This window comes from Ovis canadensis, chromosome 8, assembly GCF_042477335.2.
Source record: "Ovis canadensis isolate MfBH-ARS-UI-01 breed Bighorn chromosome 8, ARS-UI_OviCan_v2, whole genome shotgun sequence".
Classification (NCBI taxonomy): domain Eukaryota; kingdom Metazoa; phylum Chordata; class Mammalia; order Artiodactyla; family Bovidae; genus Ovis; species Ovis canadensis.
Genome location: NC_091252.1, coordinates 58,809,015 through 58,832,715, shown reverse-complemented (window position 1 = coordinate 58,832,715; position 23,701 = coordinate 58,809,015). Strand labels below are relative to the sequence as shown.

General features: G+C 46.3%; 1 protein-coding gene and 1 pseudogene across 4 annotated transcripts in view; one reads left to right on the top strand and one right to left on the bottom strand.

Moving 5' to 3' along the window:
- ANKRD6 (ankyrin repeat domain 6) overlaps positions 1 to 23,701 on the top strand; it is a 185,998-nt gene that overhangs the window by 100,837 nt on the left and 61,460 nt on the right. The gene's annotated exons all lie outside the window — the stretch shown is intronic.
- Positions 6,213 to 7,135, bottom strand: LOC138444636 (calponin-3-like; annotated as a pseudogene).

The window sequence follows — 23,701 nt, the reverse complement described above, 5'->3', positions numbered from 1 at the left end:
TTATTCCATAAGATCTTCTCACTGTGACTGGCATTCATGAAGAGGGCCCCAGGACCATGGAGAAGGGCTCGTTCTGTAGGCAGTCTTTCTTCAGTTCAGTTCAGTTCAGTTCAGTTGAGTTTCTCAGTCATGCCCAACTTTGCAACCCCATGAATTGCAGCACGCCAGGCCTCCCTGTCCATCACCATCTCCTGGAGTTCACCTAAACTTATGTGCATCGAGTCGGTGATGCCATCCAGCTATCTCATCCTCTGTTGTCCCCTTCTCCTCCTGCCCTCAATCCCTCCCAGCATCAGAGTCTTTTCTAATAGGTCAGTTCTTCCCATCAGGTGGCCAGAGTATTGGAGTTTCAGCCTCAGCATCAGTCCTTCCAATGAACACCCAGGACTGATTTCCTTTAGAATGGACTGATTTCCTTTAGAATGGACTGATTGGATCTCCTTGCAGTCCAAGGGACTCTCAACAGTCTTCTCCAACACCACAGTTCAAAAGCATCAATTCTTCGGCATTCAGCTTTCTTCACAGTCCAACTCTCACATCCATACATGACCACTGGAAAAACCATAGCTTGACTAGACGGATCTTTGTTGGCAAAGTAACGTCTCTGCTTTTGAATATGCTATCTAGGTTGGTCATAACTTTCCTTCCAAGGAGTAAGCGTCTTTTAATTTCATGGCTGCTGTCACCATCTGCAGTGATTTTGGACCCCAAAAAAACAAAGTCTGACACTATTTCCACTGTTTCTCCATCTATTTGCCATGAAGTGATGGGACCAGATGCCATGATCTTAGTTTTCTGAATGTTGAATTTTAAGCCAACTTTTTCACTCTTCTCTTTCACTTTCATCAAGAGGCTTTTTAGTTCCTCTTCACTTTCTGCCATAAGGGTGGTGTCATCTGCATATCTGAGGTTATTGATATTTCTCCCAGCAATTTTGTTTCCAGATTATGCTTCATCCAGCCCAGTGTTTCTCATGATGTACTCTGCATAGAAGTTAAATAAGCAGGGTGACAATATACAGCCTTGACGTACTCCTTTTCCTATTTGGAACCAGTCAGTTGTTCCATGTCCAGTTCTAACTGTTGCTTCCTGACCTGCATATAGGTTTCTCAAGAGGCAGGTCAGCCCTTGGTAATTACAGGATAAATTTGAAACTACCATCCTGGAATATTACTGTTAAGGAAAGTTCTGATTTATGGAGTACTACTGGCATTGTTATTTGGGGGATTACATAGAATATGTTTCAGTAATAAGGTGAGGCAGGCATAGGGGACAGTGGTTGATCTGGCATGAGTTGGCTGTTGGACAGTAGAAACCATCATTATCATACTTGCTTCTGCCACCTCCAACAGGAGCAGCTTGCTCAGCAGTTTGAGAGGTATGGTGATGGGATCTGCTTTTTCTTGTGTCCGCAGCCCTGATGGTAAGATCCTTGCTTTTACTTGAGGAAGAAGGGGGAGGGTGGGAAGGCATTCAGCATGGGTTCTTGGGGAAATGGAAGGAAGACGGGGCAATTTGTCCAGCTGATCCTCAGCCAACAAGCACTCCCAGCGGTAGCTCCCGGATAGACAGCTCATCGTCGCGGACCTTGGAGAGAGCTCTTCCCATCCTGGTTCTCTGCTCGTTGACGTTTCTTCCTTTATGGCAGGATTTCCCCCTTTGACTGAATAGTGCCTCACCAGTTTACCTCCTTATGTAACATATGGAAAATTGTACCCTTTAGTAGATAAAAGGGTCTGAGAGATGTCGCTGAAGAGTATGTCCCAGGAATGTCCAAAGTATGTTTGTAAAGAGCTAGTTTCTTCTGTTTCTGTCACTTTATCAACACTCGCTCATTAGGCACTTTCTTTCTTCCTTGACTTATGTGTTTATTGACGCATAGTTGATATACAGTGTTGTGGTAGTTTCAGGTATACAGCAAATGCAGTTATGTACAAACACACATACACACACATTCTTTTCCAGATTTTTTTTCCCTTTATAGGTTATTACACAATATTGAGTATAGTTCTGTGTGCTATCAGTAGATCCTTATTGATTATCTATTTCTTATACAGTAGTGTGTATATGTTGGGGTTTCCTTGGTAGCTCAGTTGGTAAAGAATCCACCTGCAATGTGGGCAACCTGGATTCGATCCCTGGGTCAGAAAGATCCCTGGGTCAGAAAGATCCCCTGCATGGCAACCCACTCCAGTATTCTTGCCTGGAGAATCCCAATGGACAAAAGAGCCTGGCAGGCTCCAGTCAATGGGGTTGCAAAGAGTCAGACACAATTGAGTGACTAAGCCTAGCACAGTGTGTATATGTTACTCTCAGACTCCTAATTTATCGTCCCCACCTTTCCCTTTTGGTAACCATTACTTTGTTTTCTGTCTGTGAGTCTGTTTGTGATTTGTAAATAAGTTGATTTATATCATTTTTTTTAAGATTCTGCATTTAAGTGATATCATAGATATTTGTTTTTTTCTGTCTTCACTCAGTATGACAATCTCTAGGTCCATGCATGTCGCTAGAAATGGCATTATTTTGGCTTTTTATTTAATGACTGAGTAATATTCCATTGTATATATATGTACCACACATCTTCTTTATGTATTCATCCATCGATGAACATTTAGGTTACTTTCATGTCTTGGCTATTGTGAATAATGCTTCAGTGAATAATAGGGTATGTATATTTTTTCAATTATGGTTTTCTCCAGATATATGCCTGGAGTGGGATTGCAGGATCATATGGTAGCTCTATTTTCAGTTTCTTGAAGAACCTCTCTACTGTCCTCCATGCTGCCTACACCAGTTTGCCTTCCCCCCAACAATGTAGAAGGGCTCCCTTTTCTCCACACCCTCTCCACCATTTATTATTTGTAGATTTTTTGATGATGACCATTCTGACTGGTGGGGCTTCCCTGGTGGCTGAGATGGTAAAGAATCTGCCTGCAATGCAGGAGAGACCTGTGTTCCATCACTGGGTTGGGACAATCCCCTGGAGAAGGGAATGGTAACCCTCTCCAGTATTCTTGCCTGGAGAATTCCATGGACAGAGGAGCCTGGCGGGCTACAGTCTATGGGGTTGCAAAGAGTCGGACCCAACTGAGCGACCCAACACACACACGTTCTGACTGGTATGAGGTGATACCTCACTGTAGTTTTGATTTGAATCTCTCTAATAATTAGCCATGTTGACCATTTTTTCATGTGCCTTTTGGCCATCTGCATTCTTCTTTGGAGAAATATCTATTTAGGTCTTCTGCCCATTTTTGATTGAGGTGTTTGTTTGTTTTATATTGAGCTATATGAGCTGTTTCTATGTTTTGGAGCTTAATCCCTTGTCAGTTGCATCATTTGCAAATATTTTCTCCCATTTTGTAAGTTGTCTTTTCATTTTGTTTATGGTTTCCTTTTGCTATGCAAAAGCTTTTAAGCTTAATTAGATCTCATTTATTTGTTTTTGTTTCCATTACTGTAGGAGACAGATCCAAAGAGATATTGCTGCAGTTTGTGTCAGAGAAGGTCCTATTGTTCATTTTCTATGTGTCATCACTGTACCAAATTTTTATCACCTTGTTTTCTGAAGGTTATGCTATTTTTTAATTGATGTGTAGTTGGTGCACAATATTATCTGTTACGGGTGTACAATACAGTGATTTTATCATTTTTAAAGGTTGTACTCCATTTATAGTTATTGTAAAATATTGCCTCTGTTCCCTGTGCTGTAGAATATATCCTTGTTGCTTATCTATTTAGTATATAGTAGCCCTGAAGAAGGGAATTGTTACCCACTTCAGTGTTCTTTCCTGGAAAATTCCATGTACAGAGGAGCCTGGTGGGCTACCGTCCATGGGGTTGCAGAGAGTTGGACACAACTGAATGACTAACATTTTTTTTTCCATTTACTTAGCTTAATGTTTTCAAAGTCCATCTATGTTATATCAGGTGTCCGTGGTTCATTCCTTTTTTTGCCTGAACAGCATTTCATTGTATGGTTATGCACCACTTTTGGTTTGTCCACTCACCAGCTGATTGACATTTGAGTTGTTTTCACTTTTGGTGATGAAGAATGCTCACGTGGCACCTGTATGACTTCACTGGGCTTTTACTTGAAAACTTGTCTTCTTCTCAAAATATGAAATAAAAGACAGTAGTTTCTGAGGCAGTGTTTAGAAGACTTCATAATATGGAGAGGCAGGCTCTCTGAGGGGACTTGTCCTTCGGAGCTTTGTCACTATTTTGATGACCTTGTCCAGTGGAAAGCAGTGTTGTGAAACAGTGAGTCTCAGCGTGCGGCTGGAGAGCACGTGGTTTACATGGCAATCATTGTTATGTTTCCATTTCCCTTTCATCTCCCATCACTGGAATACATTCAAGTGCTTTTTAAGTCTAATTTGAGAAAAACAAGTCATGAGCTAAATGAGATGCTGTTCTAGGGTCCTCTGTTTTCCATCATTTGGGTATTTGCTGTGGGCACTAGTGGTAAAGAAACTGCCCGCCAATGCAGGAGACATGAGACATGGATCAATCCCTGGGTTGGGAAGATCCCCTGGAGGAGGGCATGCCAACCCACTCCAACATTCTTGCTTGGGAAAATCCCATGGATAGAGGAGCCTGGTGGGCTACACTCCATGGGGTCGTAAAAGACTCAAGACATGACTGAAGCAACTTGGCATGCAAGCACGCAGTAGGTGGGTAGTTTGTTTCTCTGTGGACGGGGCAAGGCTGCTGTGGGCCTAAACAGGAGGGCTGTGCTGTGTTGGGTCAGCCTCCTCTGCTGGCCATTTTGCAGTTACTGATACTCTGGCAGTGATTATTCTTTCTCAACATTACTTATTTAAAAAGATAGCGGAAACGGATTAGAGTTAAAGGTTTCTTCTTTTTGCATGACCTGTTGACGCCATGGACTGCTTCTCAGTGGTGATAGAGATCCAGTGCCCCGCAGTCCTGCCTCTGGGACTCACATAGACCAAGAAGGTACATTTGAATGTGAGAAAGATGCATAGAAACATCCGTTACAGTGGAACATACGTTTGTGTACATAGGACCCAACAATTCCACTCTAGGTAAACACGTGTATTTGTGAAGTCTCCTGAAGAGATGAGTGTAAGAATGTTTATAGCAGCACTGTTTTCAATACACAAAACACAGAACTACACAAAAGCTCATCAATAGAAGAATGGATACATGAACGGTGGAATATAATATATGTCAGTGAGAATGAAAGGAGTATAACTACAAGCAGCAATGTAGAAGAAGCTCACGACCGTAGAGTGAAAGAAGCCAGGCAAAAAAGAATACGCGAGCAGAATATGAGGTTCAAAAATAGGCAGCACTAAGCTTCACATTAAAATTCAGGACAGTGGTTACCCTTGGGGTGGGGAGAGGTTAGTGGTCAGAAGCGGCATGAGTAGTCCTCTGGGAGGCTTTGCTAATTTATTTTCTTGACTAAGCTGCTATTTACACAGGTCTGTTCTTTTTTTTTTTCTCCCCCCAACACTGATCAGGACTTTATTTAAAAATTAGTAAACAATACTGTAGAATCATTGATATGTAAATTTCTAAAGTCCTGCATCTTAAATTTAGTTGGCAAAGACCAGTTAGTTAGTGGCTCAGTGGTAAAGAACCCACCTGCCAATGCAAGAGACACAGGAGACCTGAGTTCAATCCCTGGGTCAGGAAGATCCTGTGGAGAAGGAAATGGCAACCCACTCCAGTATTCTTGCCTGGAGAATCCCATAGATAGAGGAGCCTGGTGGGCTGTAGTCCACGGGGTTGCAGAGTCAGACACGACTAAGCATGCACGTGCAACTTAGCCTACACAGTTAGCTATAGGCATGAGTTTAGTCTTCCATGTGGAAACCAGATACTAAAGTGTAAAGAAAAAAGCTTCCTATTGTTTGAAAATACCAGTTTAAGTAGAGGACTGTAAAAATGCTAGATGTTTAATAAAAGAATTGACTGTACAGGAGTACTCCCCTTTCACATTATTCCTTTTTACTTCATATGCGAGTTATTGGTTATGCTGTAGAATTTAACTGTCACAATACTAAAAGGCAACTATTGAGGGAAGAGGCAGAAAAAGGAATGCATGTAAGGCAATATATCCGTTAGGTACAATGAACATAATAGTGTTTTCGGAAGGCAAGATAAAAATTACACAAGGCTAGCTTGTTTCTCACTGAATAAAAGCAATAGGCTAAACATAGAGCTCCTCCGTGAATCTAATAATCAATGCGTTGTACTTCGTACTCACTATGAATATTCATCCGGGTATTCTGCCTGGTAATCACTGTCACTGATTTCCGACTCATGGGTTCCTGTTCCTTGGCTTCCATTGTGAATGACAGGTTCTGTGGGAGCAGCACGTACTCTTGCTGCCCAAGTCCATACACTCATTCCTTTCTGGAAGCGACTTTGTTGGTACCTACATGTAGAAAAATTGTGGAGTTGCCCACAGGTTGTAATGTTAGCTTCTAGATGTCCCTTTGGGTACCCAGCGCTAACATTCCTGCCTGCCTGGCTCCTTTGTTGGTGCCCATTTGCAGACTAATTGTGGTCTGATCCAAAGGTTTGTCAGTTTGCATTTGGGGATCACAAAGATGCCTCCTCGTCCCATAGGCTGTCTTCCCTTCTCGCCTGGTGCATTTGTTGGCTCCCATCTACAAACCAGTTACACTTTGGCCAGCTTTTAATTTTCCTTCATCAAAACATCTTGTTTTTCTGCGTACTTAGCTCTAATGACAATGGTTGTATGGAATCCGTTTGTTTTGGTCAGACCTTCTAGGGCCGTGAGCATCGTCTGAGCTTGGGTTGTGTTTCCATTCTCTGAAAGATCATTTGCTTGAAATATGTCATGTGGCCTCATGCTGTAAGTTTGATGGTTTTAATCAAGTTGCAGAATTCTCCAACTGAGGCCAGTTTAATGAGGACTCATTGACCTAGCCTGAGTCTGGCTGTAGCTTGCTCATGAGTTCACAGAGGATCATGCCATCTTTCAAGTCCAGCTGGTGCCAGTGCTCATGCCTGTCACCTCTTCTGTCCAGTAGCGAAGGTCTTCTTCTGCCCGATGATCACACTTGGAAGCAATCCTGTTCTTGACCTCAGCCTAGAGCCCGTAGGAAGGGGGCTTGTTGAAGTGGGTCATGATGATCCGGGCGACGGGAAGAGGCTGAGTTTGGGTCTGGGGGTTTCTCGCTCTCGGCTTCCCTGCTTCTGGCCCTGAGGAGTGGCTGCAGCACAAGGTGCTTGGAGCTTGCTCCTCTGGCTGGCGAAGGGGTCGCTGGGACTTGGGCGGCAGGATGCAGGCCGTGCCTTGGCTACTCAGTTGAACAAGGTCCTGCAGAGCCTCCCGGTTGCCTCTGGAGTCTCACACAAACTAGGTCTGTTCTGTTTTTGAAAGTTCAACATGCTGTACACCTAAGATTTGTACATTTTTTTGGTAAATTATACATTTTAAAATATAGAATGTAATATATGCATGCATGCATGCTAAGTCACTTCAGTCTGGTCCAACTCTTTGTGACCCTATGGATGGTAGCCCTTCAGGCTCCTCTGTCCATGGGATTCTCCAGGCAAGAATACTGGAGTGGGTTGCCATGCCCTCCTCCAGGGGATCTTCCTGACCCCAGGATCAAACTCACATTTCTTACATCTCCTGCATTGGCAGGCAGGTTGTTTACCACTAGCACCACCTGGAAAGCCCATAAAGTGTAATGTGTGTGTATATGATTACATATGGATATATTCATATACGTAATTGTTATCAGGTTTTCTCCACCTCTAGTTTTCATTCTAAAATAAAATGTTCTAGGGACTTCCCCAGAGGTTCAGTGGTTAAGACTCCTCACTTCCAGCGTATGGGGCATGGGTTCAATTCCTGGTTCAATCCCAAATGCCACGCAGAACGCCAAAAAATAAAACATTGTGAAACATGATACAGACTATAGGAGTGTGATTAGTACATCCAGTCAGAAGGAATCCCTGCATTCATTCAACAAATTCTGATGAGCAGAGACTGGGCCGGGTGGATGGCTCCTAGCTTGGGAAGGAGTGGGAGGTGGGCGGGATCGGGCAGCGCCCCCATGTCCCCAGCAGTGGCTGCCTCCTCACTGGGTGCTCACTGTCTCCTCACGCTGTCCCTGCTCCTTTGTTCCTCCCTCCCACCTCCCCACCTTTACCCTACTCTTTCCCTCTATTGCCTTCCCCCCACCATGCTCCCTGTTTTGACTTTGGATATGAACGATCATCGAAGAGGCCATCTGCCTGAAATTGGAGACTGCGCAGTACTAGCCTCACCCAGGTTTTGGGAGAACCCCTGGAGAAGGGCTGTTAGGACAGGAACTGTTACTCCGGAGAGAGTCTGTGGATTCTTTCCAGGGACTAGGTCCCAGGTCCCTGAGAGCAAGGAAGAGACAAGCCCGAGAGTGAAAGCTCCACCACCAAGCGCAGTGAGGCCAGACTCAGGCTTTGCTGGAGAGAGAGCCTGGCCTCGTGCTCTTAGAGACCATCAGAAGGGGGAGGGCCCTGGCTTCGCCCGGACCCTGACACAGAGGGGCTCACAGCGTGTCATTCCTCAGGTCACCCATCTTCTGAAGACTGCTGAGGCTCGACTAATTAAATATAGTTCCATTATGGAAATGATCTGACAATAATAATGAGAAAATCCTGCGAGACGTAACTATTTTAAGATTGTTTTAAACTCTTGGAAATGAATATCTCTGGGGCCAATTCTCGGCATATAATAAGCAAGTCAAGGTCACTGTCGTTCCCGCTGCCTTCACTGTAGGAACCTCTTCTCCTTGTAAAGAGGAGACACAATTTCAAATTTCGAATAATGCACCATGACTGATGATGACGACAATGTGGTGTGTTTATCGTGGGCTGTAATTATGGGCGAGAGACTTTCATGGAGCAGACTTGCTCATGGTTCATTTGTGGCTAAAACTTAACAATATGAACAATCACCAATTTGAGAGAAATTCTCAGCTGGGAAATAACCAGAAATAAGCAGGCTGAGGGAGAGGTTGGCGAGAGGGAAGCTGACTTCCAGCGGGACCTTCCTGGGTAGCCCGCCTCTTCCTCAGTGGTCCTCTCCTCCCCGGGGGTCGGAGCCCCCAGGCGGGCCGTGTCTTCTTGAGCCATGGACTGTGCATGTGCATGTGTGTGATCATCAGCGTGTGAGGCCGCGAGGACAGGGAGAGAGCTGCGGAGCCTCCCAGGCACCAGCTCCACTTAATTCCCGGTTCCCCTCGTCTGCGAAGAGGGACACTTGCTCCCAGCAAAGCTCTGTGCCCAAGCCAAATGCTGCATCACGCTGTGTGCTGAGCAGGGCTATGGGATCTCCCTGGGGCAGCCCCTGGGAACTCTAAGGAAAGGTGAAGGCGTAAGAGATGCAGGAAGGACTTAAATCTAATTAGAAAGTTTATCCTCCAGTAGACTTCATACATGCACACAAGCACACCTGCCTGAGTGCTTACTCTGTAAGTGCTGTGCTAAGTGCTTGCCATCCACTCCTACAGCAAGCCCTTCCAGCTGCCCCTTGAAGTCAGTTGTTGCTATTGTTTAGTTGCTAAGTTGTGTCGACTCTTTTGCAACCCCATGGACTATAGCCTGTCAGGCTTTTCCGTCCATGGGATTTTTCAGGCAAGAATACTAGAGTGGGTTGCTATTTCCTCCTCCAGGGGACTTTCTCAACCCAGGGATCCAACCTGTGTCTATTGCATTGGCAGGCATATTCTTTACCACTGAGCCACCTGGGAAGCCCATGAAGTCAGCAGCTACCACTTTTTCCATCTTACAGTCGAGGACATTAAAGCCCAAGGAAGTTCTGTAACTTGCCCGGAGTCGTGTAGTTCGCTCTGTGGGTGGAGGGTTTCAATGGACCCTGTTTTTCTCTTGCTTCTTCCCAGTCCTGCCCCCACCAGGAGGAATCAGAAGGAAACTGAGAGGGGGCCAGGTGTGGAGTTTCTGCAGGCAGTGGTGTGTATGCTGTACCGGCCTTTCCAAATCAGTGGTGATGGGCAGTGTTACCATCAGATCACATCTAACCATGACATGCTGCTGAGAGCTGCACCTTTTAAGAAGAGTTTTGGACATTAGTATATATAAAGAAGAAAACCAACAAGGATCTACTGTGTAGCACAGGGAACTATACTCAATATTTCTTTTGTGTGTGTGTATATATATATTCAATATCTTGCGTTTGCGCGTGTGTATAAATGAATCGCTGTGCTGTGTACCTGAAACTCACTCTACGTTATAAATCAACTAGACTTCAATGAGAAAGTAAGTAAAGATAAAAAGTTATTGGAGAAAGCTGTGTGGGTTAAAGGTGACGGGGGTGGGGGAGGATGCCATGCACCATAGCATCTGGAGTTTCTAGGATCAGATGGACATTATGGTCAGAAATCCTTCAGTGGGGGTCTTCTCTGGCTGTCCAGTGGCTAAGACTCCATGCTCCCAGTGCGGGAGGCCTGAGTTTGATCCCTGGTCGGGGAACAAGATCCCACTTGCCACAACTAAGATCCAGATCAGTCAAATAAATGTTTGTTTTTTTAAAATGAAATACTTCATTGGCAGTGTCATTGCCTAAACCGAAACCCTTGTGATGAAAACCAGGTTTAGCCAAGATAAAAGCAACCATTTCTGGATGTTCACTTAGCGGACATTGATAAACAAGATCAATCTGCGTGTGGCTGCTGGACTTTAAATGGTTTCTCCCTGAAGGGTCATGAGGCCTATTTCCTCCAAGGAATACAGTAGAAGAAATCCGCTGGAATTACACATTACAGGGGTAAACCACAGTTGGTGTTTACTGCTGAGTAGATGACACTCCTGTTAATCCCAGATTTCCCTTTGCCTTATTTGGGGTTGTGTTTGCCGGGTTACATTTGGACACTTCATTCCTAGCTAGTGGAACAGCTTTGTGTTTTGTTTTTTTGTGTGTGCAAAATTGGAAACTGACAGCCTGATGTGGCTTTCTCTGTGTGTCTCCTGTGGGGAGGCTGCGAGGATGCAGCCTGAGTCGGCTGCTGGCTGGAGCGACCCTGGTGAGGGCAGCTCCCCATCCTCGTGTGTGAGCCATTGCTTCCTGGCATTCCCAGCATCTCCTTCCTGAAAGGATGATGAAGGGTGTTTTATAGGAATGTGTCATCAGTAGAACTCTCAGCCCCTGGAACCTCATTGTCCCTCAGACAGCAGTGAGGGACCCCTTGGCTACAGTATCATTTATACATGTTGAAGTGACATAATGGAGTCCTGGCTTTTGGCCAAGAAGGTATGGATGTGTGTGAGTGACTTTAAAAAAAGAAGCACAGCCTGTGATGTTGATTGACCCAGACAGGCCATTGGTAAAGAGTTACTAAGCATCCATTATGTATAAGGCATTTGTACTCGTTTCCTGCGGCCACTGTAACAAATCACCACAAACTAACTGGCTTCCGACAACAGAATTTATTCTCCCACTTTCTGGAACCCTGACGTCTGAAGTCAAGGCGAAATCTTCTGAGAAGGACACCTAGAATCAGGTTTGAAGGATAAGGAGGAGTTTGGGAAAGATCTAAAGGTCATTCTAAGCAAAAAGAACAGGATGGTGCTTTCAAGAGGACCTGAGCACCCTTGTGGCCAAGTGAGGGTACAGGATGGGTGGGTGGATGGGTCAGAAGAAGAGGTGGTGCAGACGGGCTGAGACCAGACCATGCATAGGTTTGTGTATCCCTGAACTTTGTGCTGGGGGACTGTGAGTCACTGAGGATTATAGCAGAGGAAAAACATGATCACATTTGTGCTGTGCAAAGAGCATTCTGACACCAGTGATCACATACACTGAGGCAGGGGAGGGAATTAAGGCAGGGAAACCAACATGGCAGAACAGCTTCCACCTGCAAACTTTAGCCCTACAAACTCCAAGCCCCCTGGATGGTTTGTTTACACAAAATTATCTTTGTCAAGAGGAGAGGTCTGCAGACAAGGCAAAATAATTGACACCAAAGGCCCAGACCCTAACCATCCAGCAGACCCCCACCACCCAGTAGACCCCACCACCCAGCAGACCCTACCACCCAGCAACCTCCCATCACCCAGCAACCTCCCATCACCCAGCAACCTCCATCACCCAGCAAACCCTCACCAGCCAGCAACCCCCACCACTCAGCAAACCACCACCACTCAGCAGACCCCACCACCCAGCAGACCCTGCCACCCAGCAGACCCCGCCACCCAGCAGACCCCGTCACCCAGCAACCTCCATCACCCAGCAACCTCCATCACCCAGCAACCTCCATCACCCAGCAACCTCCCATCACCCAGCAACCTCCATCACCCAGCAACCTCCCATCACCCAGCAACCTCCCATCACCCAGCAACCTCCATCACCCAGCAACCTCCATCACCCAGCAAACCCTCACCAGCCAGCAACCTCCATCACCCAGCAAACCCTCACCAGCCAGCAACCCCCACCACTCAGCAAACCACCACCACTCAGCAGACCCCACCACCCAGCAGACCCCGTCACCCAGCAACCTCCATCACCCAGCAACCTCCATCACCCAGCAACCTCCCATCACCCAGCAACCTCCATCACCCAGCAACCTCCATCACCCAGCAACCTCCCATCACCCAGCAACCTCCATCACCCAGCAACCTCCATCACCCAGCAAACCCTCACCAGCCAGCAGACCCCACCACTCAGACCCCGCCACCCAGCAGACCCCTGCCTGGCAGATAGGCACGGTGTGCATGGCTCCTCCCGCGTTGCAGCTTAGCTGTCTGTGCTCTGACTTTGCCATCTTGAAACAACTGGAGGAGAAGGCTGAGTTTCTCATGACTCCTTTTCTTCTGAAACTAATACGTGAGAAAGTGGAACTTACTTGAAGTTGGCTCAGTGGTCTCTAGGAGGAGAGTGAATTTAACCACTGTTCACTCAGTGGCTGTCTTTCCTGAGAGTCAAGCTTAAGTAATCCTAACAACTCTCTGGTCAGGTTGGGCTAACCTCTACAAAGTTATCTTTTATCCAAGATACATTTCAGGCCAATGTATACTCACTCTGTGAATCCTGAATCTTAGTCTGGCTTTGGCTTCTAACCAATTCCCAGGCAAAAATTCATCTACATTCTATTAGGCAAGCAAAAGCTTACATCACCTCTTTCATCCCAACTTCTCAGTTGAGAAGAATTTCAGAAAACACCTTCAGCATCCAGTTGGAGACCACTGTGACAGTTCAGGGGAGAAATGATGACTGCCTGAGTGAAGGCCAGGGCAGTGCAGCTAGAGATGAAAGAACAATTCAAGAACAGTGAAGCAATAACCATACAGCCATGCTTAATATTTACTGAGCACTTTGTACGTGCCAGGCTGGGATAGCCTATGTATTATCTCATTCAACCTTTGCAACAACCCAATTAGTTAGGGATTATTATTCTCTCTGTTTTATACACGAGGAAGCGGGCTTAGAATCAAGTAGGTAATTTGCCCATTTTAAGTGGCAAAACTGGGATATGAGCCCAGGAAGTCCGACTTCAGAGCTTGCATTTTACTAAAAAAAAATATATATTTGTTTGTTTATTTATGGCTGCATCAGGTTTCAGCTGCAGCATGCAGTATCTTTGTTGTGGCATGCGGGATTTTTCGTTGCAGCTTGCAGACTTCTCTCTAGTTGCAATACCTGGGCTTAGCTGCCCTGCGGGATCTTAGTTCCCTGACCAGGGGTTGAACCCACCTCCCCTGCATTGCAAGGTGGATTCTTAACTACTGGACCACCAGAGAAGTCCCTAGAATTTGCATTTTAAATCTCTGTCTTACTGTCTCAAACCAGAAGGATTTGGTAAATTGTTGGATGTGGGGGTGGGGAAAGAAGAAGAAGAGAAAAGGGAGGGTGGTTCAGATGGAAGACAGGGCCCCTCACCAACAAGGGGACACAGGGAAAGGAATGGGTTTGGACAGAAGAATGGTGATTTGGCTGTAAGCACGTTGATGGGGAACATCTGAGTAAGATGTCTGGGTGTTTGGTAAATGGTTGTGTGTTTTAAAAAAAGGGAGCTTTAGAGAGTGATTGAGGCTAAAGAAGATTTGGAGCAATCCGTTTCTAGGCAGCAGAGGAGCGTGTGGGCAGCAGGTGTGGGGGATATGTCGGTACTGAGATCTTCTAGAGAGGAAAATGAGCAGAGAAGACAATACAGGATAGAATCTCAGGACCTGCAACACTTATGGGACCAGTGAAAGACGAGCCCTTGGATGAAGACATAGTCCACGGAGCATGAGGAGAGAGTGGGTCACGGAAACCAGAGGAGGAGGAACTGTGATGAAGGAGAGATAGTAGCAGCGTCTAATGCAACAGAGAAATCATGTGAGAAGTGAAGGTTACCCTTGCGCTTGGCAGCTAGTCAATGTAAAATCAGCTGTTACAATGCAGATTATTGCAGCCACTTTGGAAGGCACTACAGCAGTTTCTGGGCTTCCCAGGTGGCGCTAGTGGTAAAGAACCTGCCTGCCAATACAGGAGACTTTAGAGACGCAGGTTCAGTCTCTGGGTTGAGAAGATCCCCTGGAGGAAGGCACGTATTCTTGCCTGGAGAATCCCATGGACAGAGGAGCCTGGAGGGCTCCAGTCCATAGCGTCACACAGAGTCGGACATGACTAAAGCAACTTAGCATGCAGCGCATCAGCTTCTTACAAAACTACACACTGTCCTACCGTATGATTCAGCAATGGTATTCCTTGGTATTTACCCAAAGGAGATGACGACTTATTTACACACAAAAATATGCATGTAGAGTTTTTAAATTGAAATATAGTTGACATATGTATCAGTATTGTGTTAGTTTTAGGTGAACTACACAGTGATTTGACGTTTACATACCTTATGAAATGATCAGCACTATAAATCTAGTAACCATCTATCCCCATACAAAACTATTACAATATTATTGATAATATTCCTTATGCTGTATATTTCATCCCTGTGGCTTATTTACCCTTGGATGTTTATAGCAGCTTTATCCATCATTGTGAAAACTTGAAAGCAACCAAGATGTCTTGTAGTAGGTGAATAGATAAACTGGTACATCCATACAATCGAATATTATTCAGCACTTAAAAAAAGTTATCAAGCCATGAAAAGACAGGGAGGAACCTTAAATGCACATTACTAAGTGAAAAGAGCCAGCCTGGAAAGGTGACATATTGTATGATTCCAACTATATGACATTCTGGATAAAGCAACGCTTTAGAGACAGTAGAAGGATCAGTGGTTGTCAAGGGTTGTGGGGGAGGGAGGGATGAATAGTGGAGCACTAATCCAATGCGGCTATTATGTATGATACTGTCATGGTGGGTGTATGTCATTATACATCTGTGCAGACCCAAGGACCTGTACAGCACAGAGTGAATGCTATACAAACCATGGGCTTTAGTGAATGAGTCAATATTGACTCATCAGTTATAACAAATGTACCACACTAGTACAAGGTGTTAATAACAGGGGACACTATGGTGAGTTCGAGGGCCAGAGTGTGGGTTAAGAGCTATAAGGAACCTCTTTATGCTTTCTGTTCAGTTTTTCTATAAACCTAAAACTGCTCTAAAAAGTAAAGTGTATTAAGTAAAATTGAAAGAAAGAAGGAAGTGCAAAAGGAATTAAAAAAGCAAAGGAAAGAAGAGAAAGCTGTATACATACTTGAAAGTGTAGCATGAACCCATAATTATGACTAATCCAATCCTGTGTGTTTGAGTTCCAAGCTGTATACAAATCTGACCAGTCTCTCTTCTTACCAACATCTAGGGTTCCCATCACACATGCAAGTTACAGTCCAGTGTCTTTGGCATGATGTGAAAATTCTTCCACAACCTGACTTTGCAATGTCATCTGTGGTCTTTGCCTATATGTTATAAGCTCCAGCTGCAGCGTCTCTCTTTATATATATATTTAAAAAAATTTTTATTTCGGCTGCGCCGGGTCTTAGTTGCAGCAGGTAGGGCCTTCAGCCTTTGATGTTTGCAGCATGTGTGATTTAGCTCCTTGACCAGGGATTGAACCCGGGCCCCCTGCTTTGGGAGTGTGGAGTCTTAGCCACTGGACCACTGGGGAAGTCCTGAAGCAAGTCTCTTTGCTCCTCTCGCCTACACTTTCAGATGACTCTGCTCATGCCCTCCCCCACTTCTCTCCCTAACAAAATCCTCTAGTCCTCCAAGACCCAGCTCAACTATGACCTTCTCTGTAAGAACGTTCCTGACCTCCTTCACCCCAGCACACCAAGCCGGAAAGCTCTCTTGCTGAGTTTCCGTAGTTCTTTGTGACTGTCTCTTCAATAAATGCTTCATACACCACAGAATCAACAACCACAGCATCGGGGATGGTTTAGCAAGAAAATGGGTAGAAAGAAGCCAGATCAAAGCAAGTTGGAGTGGGTAAGAGCTGTCATATGGATACATGGCAGCTGGACTACTCTCCGAGGTTGGTTTTATTGTCATTTGGTATTGATTGTGTAGGGTTACCTTTAGCGTTTGTGGTTTTACCCAACAGAGGTTGAGGACAGAGAAGAAAATTCTGGGGTGGCTATGGTGCCATCCAGTGCTGACACACCTCTCTCACTTGGGATTGGTAATTCTTAGGGTCCCAGGAGCTGCTGTCCTCTATTTTGAGGAGGAAGAGAGAGGGAAGAACGAATCCAACCCCCACCCTGCTTAATCTTTGGGGAAAGGAAAAAGTTAACCCCCACCAAAAAAACAAAAAACTAGTTGACTTAGTTGGCACCTCCTCTATTTCTTGTGGGATCCACAGCCTTCTGAAGACCAATTAATGCTTAGAAAAAGCTATTGATTATTAGCTTTTCTAGCGTCTATTGAACACACATTAAAGGCTAACTATGTTCTGGGAACTGTGCCAGGCACTGGAGAGACAAGATAAACAAAATAGGGTTTCTGCCTTCAAGGAGTTCAGTGTAACCAGGAAGACCAACCTTGAGCCCATGCCAGCAAATGACAGAGTGAGGGGAGCTCAGGCCTTAGTCACTAGGGCTGCCATTACAAGGTACTGTAGACTGGGTGGTTTCCCTGGCAAGAATTTATTTCTTGGTAGTTCTGAAGGCTGGAAGCCCCTGATCAAAGTCTAGCAGAGTTTGGTTCTGATAAGGATCTTCCTGGCTTGCAGATGACTGCTTTTTTTTGCTGTCCTTCCATGGTGTTTCCTATGAGCATGGCTTGGAGGCAGGGGTGCAGGTATGAAAAGAGAGACGCGGGGCAGAGAGTGAACATGGAGACTCTTTGGTGTCTCTCCTTATAAGGACATTAATCCTATCAGATCAAGGCCCTACCCTTAGAAGCTCATTTTACCTTGCTTATGCTTGTGTTCAGTCTTTAAGTCATTTCTGACTCTTTGCGACCCCATGGACTGTAGTCCACCAGGCTTCTCTGCCCATGGAATTTTCCAGGCAAGAAAGCTGGAGTGGGTTGCCATTTCCTCCTCCAGGGGAATCTTTCCTGACCCAGGGATTGAACCCATGTCTCCTGCGTCTCCTGCATTGGCAGGAGGGTTCTTTAGTACTGAGCCACCTGGGAAGTCCTGTTTCACCTTAATTTCCAAATACAGTCACACTAAGGGCTTCAGTACAGGAATTTGTGGGTGACACAAATTAGCCCATAGCAGGGCTTACGGAAAACTGTAGGAGAACAGATGAGCGAGTGACCATCTTGTCGCAGGGGAGACGGAGCAGCAGAAGGCTCGCGAGTGGATGACAGTGCATCTGGGCGGGGGGGCATTTGCTATGTGATGTGAGTGCCCGGCCCCAGCTTGCCGCTCTGGTGATCTAGCAGCACCAGGCAACCAAAAAGTAATTATTGTTGCCCTATGTAAAAAGCAGAGGTTTGCACATCACAAGCCTCCTGTCAGTCACGTCTTTATTCAGTGGTGTATCCTTGTACCGCCGGTAGTATTTTGACATGTGCCAGCAGCTTTTCTTGATGGTGGGGTTTGTCATAGGTTTCCCAAATAGTATCCAGATGTCACCCAACTCCAGATGTCACTCAGCTTTCACTGCAGCAACCTCTCTATGCCTCCTGCGGAGGTGATTATTTGAAAAATCCAGTAAATGTCAGATTCAGAGGAGAATAGTTACTGTACGTGAGATATTCTCAGGAAATCACCGTATCTGTTCCTTAGCCGTGATGGGCTTGCTCAAAACTTGCCTCTCCGTCCCTGCCTTTTGCACAGTACGTGTGAACACCAGGCTCGTGAGCAACCAGGGTTGTCCTGTCCTCGTCAACAGTGTTGTGTTGAGGGTCCCTGACTCTGGATTCGGTTTCTCAGAAGGAAATGTCCCAGGGCCTCTGAGCAGATGAACCGCTCCTCGCTTTATACTTCTGTCGCATTCAGTGTTACGGTTCTCAGCTGGCATCTGGCCTTTTGGGCCATGATCAAGGCTGATCGGGGCCAGATGATGGGTTCCTTCAAAGTAGGGAATGAGTCGCATGCATCTGTTTTCTAAGCTCATTGGTCCTCCAGTAGCGGTTGCAGTAACCCGGCAGTGATCACTTTTGGCTAAACTGGTATAAAGGTCTTGCATTAAAAATAGGAATGTCATTCTACAGGCATTTGGTCTCCCCAGGGAATTCATTCTTGCTGCAGCACACCAGCCACGGTTGCTAGCTATCCTCCTGCTCTTGGTATAAGCAGAACACTGGCCAAAGCAGAATCAGCCCCCTGCCCATAGGAGCTGCTGCCCTCGGGGAGATGGGGGCAGGGCTTTGGGCAGAAAGAGTATTCAGAGGGTTCCTGTTGATAGTCATTTTCCCATCTCCAGGACCAACCATTCTGGCTTTAGGAATGAGGGGGGAAAATAGTAATATTCGCACAAGTCAAATTCAAACCCCTCTTCCTTTCTGTGATTACTCAAGTTGGGAAGTTGGTTTTCTGCTGCTTCAACAAGTGGTCTGGAGGACGCACCTGTGATGTAGAGGGCCATTGACAGCCCTTGAAAGAGCTCCCTGCCCTCTCCCTTCCCCTTTTCCTGCAGAGGCTCTATTCAGAGGAGGATTTCTGAGACAAACTATCAGTTCACAAACCCTGGGAACAGTTTCTCAACCAGCCTCTAGTCTCCTGTGCTGCTGAGGTCCCTGTGTTGAAACCCTCTGCCTAAAGGGCTGGGTTGGGAGAGTTTCTGGGTCTCTGCTGTTCCCACAAAGTGAACATTTCCCATTAAGGGCTGTCCTAAAGGCAGTTCCTTACAGATTTCAACTCTTCTCGTATCCCCCCTCCTTTACAACCTATGCATCATCTGTTTTACTGCTGAAAGAATGCAGACTTCGTTTCTCTATCGTCTGAACATCATTGACAAGCATTCCACCCATCTGTGAATTATTCCCTGACCCTTTGATCTGAGCAGTGTTACAGGTCCTCTGCCGGTAGGAGGGAGCAGTCCAACAAAATCTGAAGACCCAGGACTTTCAGAAGCTGTGCCGGGCAGACTAGGAAGCCACAAAACATTGCGAGCTGGATGGATGTCCTAGTATGCGTTTCGATGTGATCTGGCTGGTGTTGGCTGAGGAAGCTCAAGGGGAAAAGGCAGCAAGCATTGTAACGTAAATCACTGCGGACCCTTGGGCGTGACAGTGCTAGGAAGCTAATGATCTCCAAGAAAGAACTGACCGTGATTTTTCCAGCAACAGAACACGATGTAGAACGGGGAGGACAGACCCCCCAGATGTGAGTACAATCTCTCCTCAACACAGGGTTTGGACCAGTAGGAGCAAAGAGAGTTATCTTAACTGATGGTTAACTGACCAGAGTGCCTGTGGACCATCTCTGGGTGGGCTCTGCGTAATGTCTGGCTGGGACTTTTGTGTGCAGATTTCTTCTAAAATATTTCTTTGCCTTGTTAGGAGACTGAATGCAGTGGCTTTGAGATATTGGTACCAGGGGACCTTGTTATAAATCTTTAAGAAAACCCCATAGACCTTTTGCTATAAAAAGAAAACGGATCACATCACAGACCAAGCAGCTGTGTGGCCCCCTGGCATTTGATGAGAGACAAAAACACTGACGAATTGGAAAGCAATAGAAAATGGGGCAGTGGGCCGGGAGGAAGGAGAGAAATCTTAGGAAGCTAAATTCCTTTCTCAATTCATGATGCTTATTGCATATTTATGATTGTGCATTTATTTCCTTTCTGCTTAAAGGACTGGCAGCTTGTTTGCATTTAAGGTTTTTCTCCTGTGAAAAATGCTGTGAAAGTGACAAAGAGGGATGTGATTGATAGACTTGGGGCAGGAATTCCTCACCGCCAGCGGGAAGTGTCTTGGATAATAGCTGGTCTGTTTGGGAGCGAAAGCTCACATTTAATGAGGGAATGGGGCTCTGCAGCCTGGGTACCCAACAGGTTGGCAGTAACTCTTTGATTGCAGACTGCTCACCATCCCTCTCTATTCTTCTGCCCTTCCTACTCACTACTGGGGGTCCAACATCCTCCTTATCCCTCTTGCCAGCCCAGTCCCTTCTACCTGGTCTGATTTGTCAGTTCAGAGGTATCAGGGGAAAGGAGACTATCCCCTCACTGCAGAAGCGTGGGGATCATTGTTCTGGAAGAGAGGTCGGGATACCGAAGGTGTCGGGCAATGATCATGAGAGAGGTGGAGAGGAAAATGAGCCCAGGGTGGTAGTCACAAAGGAGACTCGGCCACTTTGATCCCTCCCTTCGCCCCCCTCTGCTGTGTGTCAGTGAAAATGCAGGTGAATGCTGGAGGTCCTTTCAGTGAGGCGATTACTGGATTTAAACTGAGTGTGAACTTGAGATCCCCAAGGTATGTGGGTGCATCCCTGTGGGATACAGGGCCTCTGCTAACAGCACAGTAGAAACCAGGAACCTGGAATTCTGTTCCTGCTTTTGCAGGCAGTTTTCTGTGCCCCTCTGGTGTTTGGGGGGGTGGAATCCAAAAATCCCATGAGAGACCTGTCCTAGAGGCACCCTCAGCCTTAGGCAGGCTGTGTGTTGGCTATGGTGGAGGGGGTGGATTGCGGTGGGGCATTTCATTCTTAAGTAGCTTCCATTGAAAAATTTTTTCTTGTAATAAATGACATTTCTACTTGGCCAACATTTTCTCAGAAATGTAGTGTCTCTCCCTATTAAAAAAAAAAAGGGAATAATAATGTGTGCTGGATTTGTAAAGCGCTGTTTACCAAAGATAATCACAGGCTATCTCAGTAGCTTGCAACCATGGCAATCAGTGTACCTCAGCTTTTGTCTCAGTGTCTGCGAGGCAGAATTTATTGCATGGGACAGAAGGGAGGGAGGGACCGGCTGTTAGCACAGACAGGCCTGCTGACCCGTGCTTCCGTTGCTGGGGAGACGGGACGGCACTGCTGGTCTGCAGCTCGTAACCTCAGCTGATGGCCTGCAAGGAGATCTCTATCCACAGGAGTTATTAGCTGCTGAGGGAAGTGGTGAAATTGTAGCCATGATGATAATATTTGTATGAACTGGGAATTGTACTTGAGACTTGCGAATGCTCGTCACAGGAAAGGTTTGGGAAGGTGGGGTGGCCTGATAGGTCGTGTGCACAGAAATAACAAGTGAGTCAATGAAGAAGAATGTAGTTGTGGAAGGAAGAGCATTTAGGAAGCCGGGGCTAATTTTCTGCATTTTCATGCCATTGGGTCCTGGAGTGCTTCCGCAGGGTTGGGGCAGACAGAGCAGAAGCTCCATATAATTGGTGTGAAGATAGCACGCTTTACGTGAATACAGAGAGACAGCATACAGTATTGTGTTGAAAAAAGCCACTAAGAGCCTCCCAGACAGGGCGTCATTTTGGGAAACATAAAGCCCAAGCTTCAGTCTTTCAGGGGGACCCTGGGAATTTCCAAAGGCTTTTCCAGCTCCAATTCTGTTTTTCATCTCAACTTTATTCTTTCATTGGCTTATTCATTCAACAAAGATTTCAGGTTCATCCCAGAGATTTCTGACCGTGGCGAAGGGAAGGGGTCTCCTGCTGTTCCTTCTCCAGGTTTCTTGTACTTCTGATGAGCCTGGTGATCAGAACAGCATGGGTTTGTGAGGGTTCCTTCTGCCTCTTTCCATGCCTCTTTGTTTGTTTGTTTGGTTGGTTTTTTTTTGATGCCTTGCTTTGTGGCTTGTGGGATCTTAGTTCCCAGACCAGGAATTAAACCCGAGCCCTCGAAAGTGAAAGCATAGAGTCCTGACCATTAGACTGCAAGGGAAGTCCCTTTCCTTGCTATTCTTTACCCACACTTTAGACAACAGATGGATGATGGAAATTTGGACATTTGCAAACTAAGCAGGGGCTTCCCAGGTGGCACTTGTGGTAAAGAACCTGCTTGCCAATGCAGAAGATATAAGAGATTCAGGTTCGATCCTTGGATTAGGAAGATCCCCTGGAGGAGGGCATGGCAACTCACTCTAGTATTCTTGCCTGGAGAATCCCCACGGACCGAGGAGCCTGGCAGGCTATAGTCCATAGGGTCATAAAGAGTTGGACACGACTGGAGTGACTTAGCACAGCACAGCACAAGCTGAGCAGGGATAAGAATAACCTTTCTGAAGTTGTACTAGTCACATTTGACCAATGACTTCACATAATAAAATACTGTCTTTAGTCCCCACAGTCCTGTTGTTCTCCCAGCCACCTGGAGTGGTTGGTGACATGGCCCACCTGGATGTCAAGGTGAAGGATAATCAGAGCCAATTCCTTACTGTAGAGATTGAGAGGAGCGTGGGGTTTGCCTGGAAACCATTGTAAAGAACGTCTGTACCTTCTGGGTCTTCAAAATTAGAATGTGTCGTAGGGCCTTATGCTACAGTGTTTTCTTTCCATAGCACATGTTGGTATTTTTAATAAGTATATTTGAAGACAAAGAGAGGCCCATACTTGCTGCTGTCCTGGTAGGAATGGTCACAGATCTTGAGCATTCCTTTGGCCCCCAAAACCTTCACCTTTGGCCTAACACTAGTGGTTTTGGTTTGCTCTAATAGTGGCCCAGGGCTCCCAGGAGGAGTCAGTGTTTAAAATCCTGTTCATTTGGCATTTGGTGGAAAGATGGGTTTCAGTTTACTGCTAGTACTACCCCCAGATCAGTGCTCTGAGCTCACAAACCTGTGGGCCGTTTGTGTTGGCACAACCCCTCTCTAGAGTAACTGTGCATGCTAAGTCACTTCAGTTGTGTCTGACTCTTTGTGACCCCATGGACTTTAGCCCACCAGGCTTGTCTGTCCATGGGATTCTCCAGGCAAGAAAAGTGGAGTGGGTTGCCATACTGTCCTCCGGGGGATCGTCCCAGCCCAGGGATTGAACCTGAATCTCTTATGTCTCCTGCATTGGCAAACAGGTTCTTTACCACTAGCACCCCCTGGGAAGCCCCAGTAGTGACTGTAGCATCCATTTATTGCCGCAGTTATTGGCCAGGGGATGGCCCGGGCCTGCTCCCAGCTCTCCAGCTGTTCCAGAACTCAGGAACGTGCACTCTGAACAGTGAGAAAAGGATGAAGATAGAGAAGGGCAGGGCATGCTGGCAGAAAGTCCATGGATATAATCCTGTCCTCAGGATATTTGTGGGCTGTGCCCATGGGCACCCAACCGGCCAGGGGAATAGGCACGTTGGCCTTGGTGAACCCACAGAGCACAGTCCGGAGGGCCCTTTGTGGTCACACTCAGTGTAGTTACCTGCAGAGGGTGAGCCTGGAGCACATTCAGGGGATTTCATTGGGTCTC